Source organism: Myxocyprinus asiaticus, chromosome 19 (genome assembly GCF_019703515.2).
Source record: "Myxocyprinus asiaticus isolate MX2 ecotype Aquarium Trade chromosome 19, UBuf_Myxa_2, whole genome shotgun sequence".
NCBI lineage: Eukaryota > Metazoa > Chordata > Actinopteri > Cypriniformes > Catostomidae > Myxocyprinus > Myxocyprinus asiaticus.
The window spans coordinates 46,606,589-46,618,809 of record NC_059362.1 but is presented as its reverse complement, the minus strand read 5'-3'; the positions used below and the strand labels follow the sequence as shown (position 1 = coordinate 46,618,809).

Sequence of the window (12,221 nt, the reverse complement as noted above, 5' to 3'; positions counted from 1 at the left end):
CTTTAATAATGTATCGCGCAACATAAATTGTCTGTTTGCGTGAATGGGCGTGGTTTGGGCGTGACACTGACCAATCAGAGAAGGTATCCCGCTTTGGGGCGTGTCGCGGTTTGTTGCAGCGAGTTCTCTGGCTCCAACAATAGCAAGTGGGACTTACCATCTGCATTCAGAGGGGTGGAGTCACTTGCAATGACATCTAGAATATCGGCTCTCCAAATAAACGCATCTCAGCCGTTTTGTGTATGGGTTGATGACTCGTTCTTTTGTTTTACTAACTTCTTTGAGTGGGAATAAACTTGTGCGTTTTTGACGTACATGCTGCTGTATATTCATAGCGGATCCCTTTTCCAGCGGAGACAGTGCGGTTGTCCAGAGTGCCCTATCTCTTTAACGGGATTCACACACCAGCTATATTTCAGTTCTGTATTTCAGCAATGAACACTGCTCTACTGTACCGTGAGGATTCTTTAAAGGAATAACCCGCATACCTGGGGATATCATGGAAAAATAAGAGTAAATTACATTTATTCAGGTATGAAATTGTATGCATGCTACATTTGAAGTATGCACTGACATGTCACACATTGCAGTTGACATCTCTAGCTGTTCAAATGAGAGAAATAAATAATGCAACTTTGCATGGGAATAAAGTGAGCGGAATTCCATTGCCAAATGGTCTATTCCATTTTTTTTTGTTTGCATGTTGTTTGGCTTGTATTGCACATGTAAACCTACACTGCCTGCCCTCATTCAGGACTGGATGACAGGTGTGGGTTGCATTATGCATGCATGTGAAATTACTTGCATAATGTAGCCTAATGCATTCTGACTTGATGTGACTATGAAATATTTTAGGGAGCATATATTGATGTACACTGAACACCCGAAAAAGACTCCACATCTTTACTGCCCTGGAGTCACATTATGTTCCTGAGATTGATGCATTCAGGGGGAAGGGGTGTCACATCTGTATGGCAAACACAAGGCAAACTATCACACCACAACGCAATGCAGTTTGCATGCCTTCCCAAACAGTGTGCACTCCAAATTAGTTTTCAAATATTCTTCTGGATTTATGGTTCTTGATGTTGTTCCGGAGAGAAAAAATAGGCTTGTTCTTTTTTTTTATTAGCAAATGCACCTAATGCATCTGTAAATGCATTTATTAGTGGTGCAAAAGTGGACATTTTTGTGCAGTTTTGTGCATGCAGGGGGGAGGGCAGCAGACATTGGAAGACTCGCTTTGTGAAACCCGAGACTTCTAAAAGCACAAAGCATCTCCATCGCATCCTTTTCCTCTCCATAACGCGCTTTATTTATGCGTTTAAAACTAAATAATGACATATCGCAAACTAATACATACTTTTTAGTGTTGTACTCTTTAATGCTTGGACAACTCGTTCAGTTTTCATGGTTTCTATTTCGAAATTCGAATGAGGTGCGATGTGATATCTGAGAAGTGATTCGTTTGAATGAATCGGTTCGTTCGAACGGTTCGTTTCACAGAAACGAGTCCAAGAACGATGCACCGAGTGTCATGTATCGTGAAATAAACATTTAGTTAAATACTTGTTTATTCACCGTTTTGTTTTTAGTGTTAGTATTTAAAGTTAATGTATTCCTGTGTGATTCAGTGTGAAAAGATTCATTTCCCTACCTGCGCGAGAAACGGACACGTTTTGCTTCAAACATTGCGTTGTTTATGCTTCTAACACGTCACCCACCCGTCATTTTACTCCCAAACGTACTACTATCACTATTTCTACGAGTGGTTTACGGACGGTTTGTGAATCGGTTCGATCGAATCGTTCAAAAGAACAGGCTCAAAAGAACGATTCCTTTGGGTATCTTACGTCACGAGTGTGTGTGCTTTGATATATACCATGGGACTGAATGATTACCATATTTACTAGGTATGTACAAGGTACTTTAAGACAGTTCAAAAGAATACCAAGGTATTACCATGGAACCTTGTCCAAAAAAAAAAAAATGATGGTAATACCAAACTTGTTTCCCTTATGCATGTATGCATGTGTAATTTTACATATCTGCAAATACGTTAAATAGGTCAGCCTCTTTTTTTCACCTTGGTGGCTTTGTCCTTTGGCTTTGTGCAGAAAAGTTTGCCGTTCTCCCGGATGAATTTTTGTTCAGAAAATGCTTTCTGTGGAGCCTGGGTATCTCAGCGAGTACTGACGCTGACTACCGCACCTGGAGTCGCGAGTTTGAATCCAGGGCGTGCTGAGTGACTCCAGCCAGGTCTCCTAAGCAACCAAATTGGCCCGGTTGCTAGGGAGGGTAGAGTCACATGGGGTAACCTCCTCGTGGTCGTGATTAGTGGTTCTCGCTCTCAGTGGGGCGTGTGGTAAATTGTGCGTGGATCGTGGAGAGTAGCATGAGCCTCCACATGCTGTGAGTCTCCGCGGTGTCATGCACAACAAGTCACGTGATCAGATGCGCGGATTGACGGTCTCAGAAGCGGAGGCAACTGAGTCTTGTCCTCCACCACCCGGATTGAGGTGAGTAACCGCGCCACCACGAGGACCTACTAAGTAGTAGGAATTGGGCATTCCAACATTGGGAGAAAAGGGAAGAAAATAAAAAGAAAATGTTTTCTGTGTGTTCTGGCTTTCATGTGGCTTCAGCCAGCACAGACCAGGCATTACAGGCTTCACATCCAGAGATATACAGAGAGACTGGAAAAACATCAAATGCAAGCAAAACTATATTTTTAAAAAAAATAGACTAGTCAGTGCATTGTCTGAATGACTAGTCTAAGTCTAAAGCCCTGTATAATTAGACTGCTTTAAGGTCATGTCAACCAAACACTGAGTAGATCATTCAGAATACATTCTTGCATTTAAAAACAGCTGGATGGAGCGCAACAGAATGGGACTTGGGATGCATATTCAAAAGTTTAACTTTCGTTGGTAAGATTATTTATGGAAAAGTTGGTAAGTGATTTTTTTTATTAAACGACACATCCTTATTATCTGTTGAAATAGGTGCTATGAAACATCACACCTGTCTCTGAAGCAGCTCGGTAAACAGCTGGGAAAAAGATGTCCGCGGGCTGCGGTCAGATCGTTCGTTTAACCAATCAGTCGACTTTCTGCCTGTCAATCATTGTGCGTGACTGCGTGTTTACACACTGTACACGCTAATGCTGTCATTACTGGAAAAATCAAGTTGTCTTAATTAAACACTTCTTAATATGTCTTGTTTTGGGCTCATAACTCAAATATCTATGTTCCTTGAGCTTATTTTTCTTAAAAATCTATAGAGGCTATGGGGAAGATTCATAAGTGATTGCGCTTGAATTATTGAATTATGTTTCCTTGGTCAGAGAGAACATATGGAGGAATTTACATAGTTGTTATTTTATTTTTATTTTTCTATTTATTTTCTCCCCAATTTGGAATTCCCAATGTGCTCTAAGTCCGCGTGGTGGCGTAGTGACTCGCCTCAATCCGGGTGGTGGGGGACGAATCTCAGTTGCCTCCACGTCTGAGACCTTCAATCCGCGCATCTTATCATGTGGCTTGTTGAGCGCGTTACCACGGAGACCTAGCGCATGTGGAGGCTTCACGCTATTCTCCGCGGCATCCACGCATAACTCACCACACGCCCCACTGAGAGCGAGAACCACATTATAGCGACCACAAGGAGGTTACCCCATGAGACTCTACCCTCCCTAGCAACCGGGCCAATTTTGGTTGCTTAGGAGATCTGGCTGGAGTCACTCAGCACACCCTGGATTCGAACTCGCGACTCCAGCAGTGGTAGTCAGCGTCAATACAGGCTGAGCTACCCAGGCCCCCTTAAATAGTTGTTATTAAGAATTCATAGAGGTTTTAGCCCTTTTGTGGTATTATTTATGTTGTTTTGTTGTAAATACTTGTTTCGTATGATGTCACCATTAGAGTGATCTGTGTTCTATTTGGTTAAGTTGGACCCTGTAAACACTATCTCAGTTCTCTTTCTGCATGTGCAACTGAAATACAGCTGTTCTGTGGAGAAATAAGTTTATTTAATGATTGACCAAGATAATTTTTGCTGTTTTATTGTATGACCTAAATTTGAGTTAATTTAATAAAAAATTATTAAGTTGAAACAACAACATTTAAATAGCAAATCTGAGTTAAGTCTACTTGCATCTAGTTACCTTAAATAGTTAAGTTCATATTGTATGATCACCAAATTAAGTGAACTTATTTATACAAGTTTTGGAGACGCGATTACTCAATTCAACTGAGGGAACGAGTTTACTCAATCAATTGAGTAAAGTCAACTTATTGGGGTTTTCAGTGCAGGGCAGCCCATATATGCTCGTATAAGTGCCGGTACGTCCCGCTCCCTCAAAACACTCATATTCTGATGGCAAACCTCGCCCTTCATCTTCCCCAATACAACAGTCTCCAAGTGTGTCTGTGTATGTGCTGGGTTTTGAAAAGAGGAGGCGTGGCTAATCAACAGCTAAAGTCATGGTGGAAGTTCCAGAACGGCTAAAATCGCTTACAGCACCGTAAGGCAGAAACATACTCTATGCAAGTACATGAACGCAGATGCGATCGCTTGGCCACTGCATTGCCAACGCTCGGTCTAGTTGAACATGCTTAATGTGCGTTCTTGTATTACCGTGGCACGAACGAACCTCAGTACTCAAGGGGGGGATAGAGTTAGCTTCAAAGTCTGTGCCATTAAACTAGATGTGTTGTAATTCAGGTAAGCAGCTATAAATATACTGACTCATGCTAATGGACACTACAGCACCCCTTGTGGCAACACAGGGAATCCAACACAAACTTGCATTATGAGTTGCAGTCCGGCACATTTCGGAAACGTCATGTCATGTGAAATTAAGCTTGCATTGCTTTTGCAATCACATACTTGCATAGAGTATGTTTGGGGCCTTAGCACGTTAAAGCAAGCCTGATGCAAAATGACATTATGTGGTTCATTACACGTATCGCGGCAGTTCTAAGGTGAACTGTCCACTGTGTGGTGCTAGAAACACATTAAATGTTCTCTCAAACAGATGAGGTTTTCAAGGTTAATGCTCTGTTGAGTTTTAAATCACCAAAATGGACCTCCCTACCCTAAACCTTAAACCTAAACCTAACTGATAGTGTCAGAAAAAGCAAATGTTACATGAAAAACACAACCACGTCATTTTGTGGTGCTTCTATGACAATTTTGACTCACGTGTGGACTCGCGTGCTCTTCAGGACTCATACTACGCTCCTTTACATCACAAGTGCAACGCTCTATCAGTTGAGCTACCCACACTCGAACAAACTTGTAAATGTAGTTGGTTATGTAATGCAAATGTTAAAGTGAGTCATGCGCTATTGTAAAATTGTTTAGATGTCATACGAGAGCATTGTGTGAGGAACAGGGCGAAAAGTACGTGTTTATGAACTGATAATCTGCCATTTTACTCGTAATTTGTGTGAAAGGGAAAGTCATTATTGTTCTAGCACATCTAGTGTTCATTTCACCAGGAAACTGCCATGATACATACAACTAGCCACGCAAAAATCATTTTGCAAAACTGTATCTATAATAACATGATTCTAAGAGACCAGTATAGGCTAAAGCACAGCAAGCTCTCAGCATGTCACAACTCCCTCCAAGATGTTGTATCTCTAAATTAATCTGCTTAAAAGCACTGCCGCTAAAATATTACAGCTACAAAATAAAACTGAGATAAACTTAGTAGTACACCTCACTAATGGACTAGCCGGTTGTTAGTTGACAGAAGACCATCCTGACTCATTCCTAGTATATAAAAGCAAATAGAGATAGAAAGCAGGCCAAGAAAGTGGTGTTAAAGAGATTAAAAAATGGTCGTCTTGTGTCCAAAGCTTGCAGTACGCCCCAGCTGTGAAGATTCCTTGGACACTAGAGTCTTTGTTCAAGCGTTCTGTTCGGCTGGACGGCCCACAAAGCCGCAACTGTGCACTTAGAACTGGGGGGTTAGTGTCTAGTCAGTGTGTGCATGTGTTGTCGTCACCCATATCTTTCCTAGTGTGCTACAGAGATGTGACGCTTTGACAGATGAAAGCCTTCCAGAACCGTGAACTTGCTCAAAGAACTCCAGCTCACACAGTTCTCTGTTTGCAACAAGTTAAACATCAGGCCTTGTAAGATGGGCAAGCGCCTTGATTTTATAGTGAAAGCCAACCTGAAATTGCAGTTGCAATATGTTTTACTTCCATAATCGGACGTATTTAGGATTGAAACAGGATATTCAAGGAGAAAAAAAAGTAGGGCAACATTTGATTTCATCCATCGGGAATTGATGGGATTATGAAAAGTGTCTCTATAGTCATGTTTCCATCTAAGTTACATATTTAATTAACGTACACTCAAATTTAAAAGCTCACCAATTACACATACTGTGGAATAATTGCAAAAAATTGGTCTTATTTTACAAAGACCCCCTCCCCAATTATTCATGAATAATATTGAATGTGTTTATAATCTTATGATTATAACAGAATTTAAAAAAATGTGTTTTCATAAATCTGTATGCATGTAATTTTGGTTTTGTTCACAACGTCTCCCTCCAAATAGTCTTATTATATTCCACTAGATGGCAGGAAGTACTAGAAAAGAGAATTTTTCCTCTATCACCTTCCTTCACAAAATGCCGATCTGAAATGTAGGTGGCGCTCTAACACATTTTAGCCCTCACAGATGTGCTCGTCCATAGACATTCAGTCTAATTTTCAGTTCAAGCAACACCCTCATTGTTTCATCGAATATCTCGGCCTCTGAGTGGACTAGAAGCTCAATCTAGGTGTCATTAGAAAGCTGAGATCCTCCCCTTTTCTGATGATGTATAACATTTTGTCATTAATAGTCGATAACATTTCTGATGGTTTGTTTAGCATGTTCTGGGACTGCAAAATGTGTTCATTCACACTGCAAGAGCTTACACTAATCTGTGCTCACATTCACACACAAACGGGGACAGCTGTAAAGACCAAAGTGACATCACGATGTGACGTCTAATGTAAAGCATCTTGAGTTTACTGATAACTGCGTCTTTTCTCTTGAGAAGCCCGCTCTTTCATCCTCTTGTAAACAAATAAAGTGCGTACGGTACAACTAAAGTGACGGTTAATTTAATCGTCTGCACGGATGGCGAGTTGCTCTTTGTCCCTGTAAGAGATTTGTATGATAGTCAGTTTGATTGATTTTATTCCGGCATTTAGGCCTACTTTTATGAACAGCCCATAAGATAATTTTGTTTTGTTCGATGTTAATTGTTATTGTGTTATTGGCTGCTGTCTACCAAATTAAATGCCTCCCAAGGACAATAAAGATTGAAAGTGAAAGTGCTAACTGTCAAAAAAAAAATATTTTTCTGTATGCCTTAAGCACTTTTTAAACTTTACAAATAAAACGCATTAGTAATATACACATTGCATGCTAACGTTTGTGCTGCAATTAAACTCTGGGAAGCATCAAGGCAAATGTCATGTTTTCGTTCATGATTTCTACAAGCTATATTTGGAAAATAGCAATAAATACATTTTCTGCATTGTTATGTTCTTGCCCTTTATAGGGTTAAGATAATAAATGTATGAACAGTTGGCCTGACGTAAGGTTGCTAGCGCTGTGGTGAGTTATTCACCTACAAAGCTATATTGAGTCATTTCAAAACTGGAAAAATTTACTTTATCTGGTTGTGTTTCTTATGTCAGGGGGTTTTTAGCATACCTACCATATTTTCAACTAGCCTACATTCATTTTCTCGAATTCTGAATGAAATAAGTGGAGACTGTTTATGACAGCCGTATGTTTTTTAAACCACGAAACTGTTGAACCTTTATTCTGCACACAGACTTTCTCCTTCGCACGATAAATACGTAATCACTACAACACACACCCTTCAAGTTATCAGCTCTGCTTTTGTTTAAACAGACACGTCCCTGGCTTGCGTTAACACAGAAGGCTCCCCGGCATTGATCCCGCCGATATCCCGGGATCAGAGCCCAGTGTGAATGAGGTTTAAGATATAACATTGGATTATTCACACAAGCAAGCTCACAGAAAATTAAACAATGGCTAATTTTTTAGAGAACTTCTATTTATATATAAATTGTACAGTCATGTTCCTGAGAATGAGAGCTTTCATTTGATATATGACTTGTCTATTTAAGTGCTATTTGAATATATTGAACATTAATATTTCTACCACATAACCTCTAGGTGGCGCTTATTTGCGACGCAGATGTTTTAAGGACTTATTTTGTTATTTTAAGTAACATAAATGCAGAAGTGATGGTTGTCTGTGAAAAGTTCAGATTCTACATTTCAAACGATACAACAAATTCCTGACTTATGTATACGGGAACTTAAGCATTTTAAGAATAAACGTTTTTCGCGATATAGCGCTCCCTTTTGGACATACCAGCAGGTCCACAGAGTTTAAGTTAAGAGAACAAAATCATCACTTTTAGGGAAATTGGTGCAAAATGTAAATAAAAAAGAAAATTTTTTTAAGACAATGTGGCTCTTTTATTTAAAGTAATGAATTACTTGTGGCTTAAAGCGCGCAGACAAAAGGCTCTGACGATGTTTGCTAGTTATTCAGCGGAATTATGTATTCACATGACTTTTTTGATGCACATCAATATTCATATATATATTCTTTTGGAATATATTTGGAAAATGTTTTTCCATTGTAGATTATGTGCGTCTTCTTATCAAAGAAAATTTTTATCCACATCAATCGAGCGTTTTTTGAGATTTTATTTGCATCTTGGTGTTTCCATGCAGCATTTTTAATGTAATATCCCAAAATTTGCATAAAAATACATGGATGGAAACCCAGCTTATGACTGGTGGCTGAAAAACAACAAGGCTTGATGGCATCAGTTAAAAAACAGGTGGTATTACAAGCTTGAAATGCGCAGGATACTTAATTATTATGGTCTGGGGACATGATTAATTGCGTACATTTTTTTAAACGTTATTTTTTGTATTATTAATCGCACCAAATTAAAGCATTAAATCGACAGCCCTATTTAAGGGAATACCTTAAAGGGGTCATAACATGAGGAATCAATTTTTCCTTGATCTTTTGACATATAAGAGGTCATTGTACTATAAAAACATACTGTAAGTTTCAGAACTCAAAACTTCCTCCTCACTGCAAAAAGAGCAATCGTTGAAACCAATCAGCCAAAACGACTCATTCCTCCACTTTTTGATGTCACATTGTGGTAGACATTTGCATCTGACCACCTCCACAACAACACATCAATGCCTTCTTTACGTGATCACTTCCGTAGCCCCGCCCAGTAGCGAGAGCATGTCAGTCAAGAACAGAGAGCCAATCAGAACAGTGGCCATTTACCGTCAAGTCTTAAAGGAGAAGCAGCACCAAAACCGATCGTTTCTGACAGGGGGTCAGAATGAGGGTGGAAAATGATTATGTTTTACAAATATATGACTGTTTTATGTGCAAAAAAACTTATGTAATATTATAAGTGAACCTTAACATATTAAGGAACATATTAAAATTATAAAACAAAGCATGTCATGACCCCTTTAAAAAACTAATTTATAATAAAACTGTCAAAGTGGTTGAGATTTTCTCATCAGCAGAACCCAGAAACTCTGTGTCTCTATCTCTGTGAATGCACTGTGAGCATCAGATTGAGTTGGTGAAGTCCAGCGCCCGCAGGCGTTCTCTCTGTCCAGTTCAGTGTCTCTGTCTTTCATGTGAAGCATCACTCACACTCAGTGTTGTTGTTGAAGCTACTTTCAAACTGCAGCTTCCCAAACTACCTGCTACTTATCGTTTAAAGTAGTTCAACTTCAATTAAGCTACTCATTTTAGCTCTGTAGGTCCATACATTGCAAGTGAATGGTGGCCAGAACTTTAAAGCTCCAAAAAGAACATAAAGGGAGCAATAAAGTAATCCAGTGGTTTAATCCATGTCTTCTGAATCCATTTTCTTATATACATTTTCCTCATGTCCAGTAGGAGGTGATATGCACAAAGAATGTGAATCACCAAAAACAAATATCGTAGAAAGTGAAAATGAAAGTGGAGATTTATAGTACAAAAGGGCTTAAATTTCTCACCCACACCTATCATATCGCTTCTGGAGACATGGATTAAACCACTGGAGTCTTATGGATTACTTTTACACTGCCTTTATGTGCTTTTTGGAGCTTCAAAGTTCTGGTCACCATCCACTTGCATTGTATGGACCTACAGAGCTGAGATATTTTTCTAAAAATCATTGTTTGTGTTTTGAATTAAAAAAGAAATTCATACACATCTGGGATGACATGAGGGGGAGTAAATGATGAGAGGATTTACATTTTTGGGTGAAATATCCCTTTAAGTTAGGTTAGAAGATAGCAGGCTGTAAATAGGAGAAAATGGGTGCTTTTGGAAAAAAAAAAAAAATGTGCTCGAATTGCCAAAGTTTGCGAGGTTCATGGCATCGGGTCCTAATAAACGTTTTGCAAAAAATGCAAATGTCCTGGCTCGAAACTTGAAGTTTGCAAATTCCTCTAACTTATTTGTATATCTGATTACTCTTTGTTATGCAAGCATTTTCAGGGCGTGTATTGAATTGAGTCGGTTTTTGGTGTTATCTATACTGTGGAAAAACAATTATCATTTATTTATATTTATTATTAATTTAAAAATACGTTTATATTTTGGCATCAACTTGATACCGAAGCATTGGTATTTTTTTCATCACTAAAAGATGGTAAATACATACGAGGCTTAAACCCCAGTAAACCACCCCTAGCGCGATTCATCTGTTAATCTTTGTAATCTTCCAAGAAAATGTATAATATGCTCCGCCTCTAAAACAACTTTCCTTTTTGACTGACATCATCAAACCCTCTTAATTTCAACCACCTGTCATATAGAGACTCTTTAAACCATCTGATGTATTCTTCGTGGACAAAATTAAGTCCCGCCCTACATTTATTTTTCTCTCTAAAGATCCTATTTCACTTGGAAGGCAGTTTCAGAAATGAACTTTTACATTAAGGGGCAATATTTACTCCCTGGATTTGATTTTCAGGGGCATTCTAACCATTTAAAAAAAAAAAATGGTGTCTCATCCGTTTATTCATATTTAATGCCATAATATGTATAACTCGGACTATAATAGAATGTTAAGAACTATTACAATTGCAAAGGCATTTTTGCCGCCGCATTTTGAATTTTTACCCGGAGCCCCCCTATATGTCTGACCCTGTTAGAAATATGTCACATTACGAAAGCACAATGTGTTACGAATACCGGGGATATATCTTTTTAAACTTTTAAGCTCTGAATGTGTTTTTAAAAATTTCCTGTTTCAGTGGCATACCCAACATTAAAAGCTTATAACTCGAGAAAAAAACAAAACAAACAAACCAAACAAACAAAAACAAACAAAAACAAGGAAGGTCAAGTGTTTGGTATCATTGTAAAGAAAAATGGTCATTTTTTTTAATGATATAGATTATGATATATTGTGAGACTCTCAGTCTAAGAAACTGCTGAAAAATCAAAAATCAAAATAAATAAAACATTTGAGCCAAAAATTAGCATTTTTTCTTATTTTTCTTATTTGACATTATATATCACTGGTTGTAAATAAGGTGGCTCTGAAAAACTGCTTTTGTTTTGTTCCCAATCATGTCAGCTGTATCTGAGAAACATTTGCATTGATATGACAAAGCAATCAAAAGTAAAAGCATTACAAAAATAATTTATCATAGTGTCCAAAAGCCTCTCCAAACCAATAAAACATAATAATTGTACATAAGAACTAATTACACATGCAAACACAACAATGACTAAAGGTTTGTATAGCATGCAGACATGATTTTAGTAATGAGATTTCACAGAATGAGTTTCATTCTGTGTCATTTGAGTCATCATTGAGTCTGTGTCATGTATTTGGCGCCATCTCCTGGTGGTCATATGTAACATTGTGCTTCATGTGGATTATCTAATGATCTATGCATCAGATTATCTTGTGTGTGGGCTCGTTTGAAAGATAATCACCTCCTCTAAATAATGGTATGTGATGTTGTATGTTCTGTTTATTTTTCATGAAGTAATAAGCAAAAACGCGGCATATAAGCAACACCATCGTAATTGTCAAAGACATATACTTAACTATTACTCACTATATTTTTGTCTGTGAGTAAAACAAATAGGCTGGTTGTATTCTACTCTT

At 38.3% G+C, this 12,221-nt stretch overlaps 1 protein-coding gene across 1 annotated transcript in view; it reads left to right on the top strand.

The window, feature by feature from the left end:
- The first annotated feature begins 182 nt into the window (after window positions 1-182).
- LOC127409660 (actin-binding protein WASF1-like) overlaps window positions 183-12,221 on the top strand; it is an 89,110-nt gene continuing 77,071 nt past the window's right edge. Inside the window, exon 1 of the mRNA XM_051644385.1 lies at window positions 183-532. The gene's annotated coding sequence lies outside the window, so the exon portion shown is untranslated. The remainder of the gene's footprint in view (window positions 533-12,221) is intronic.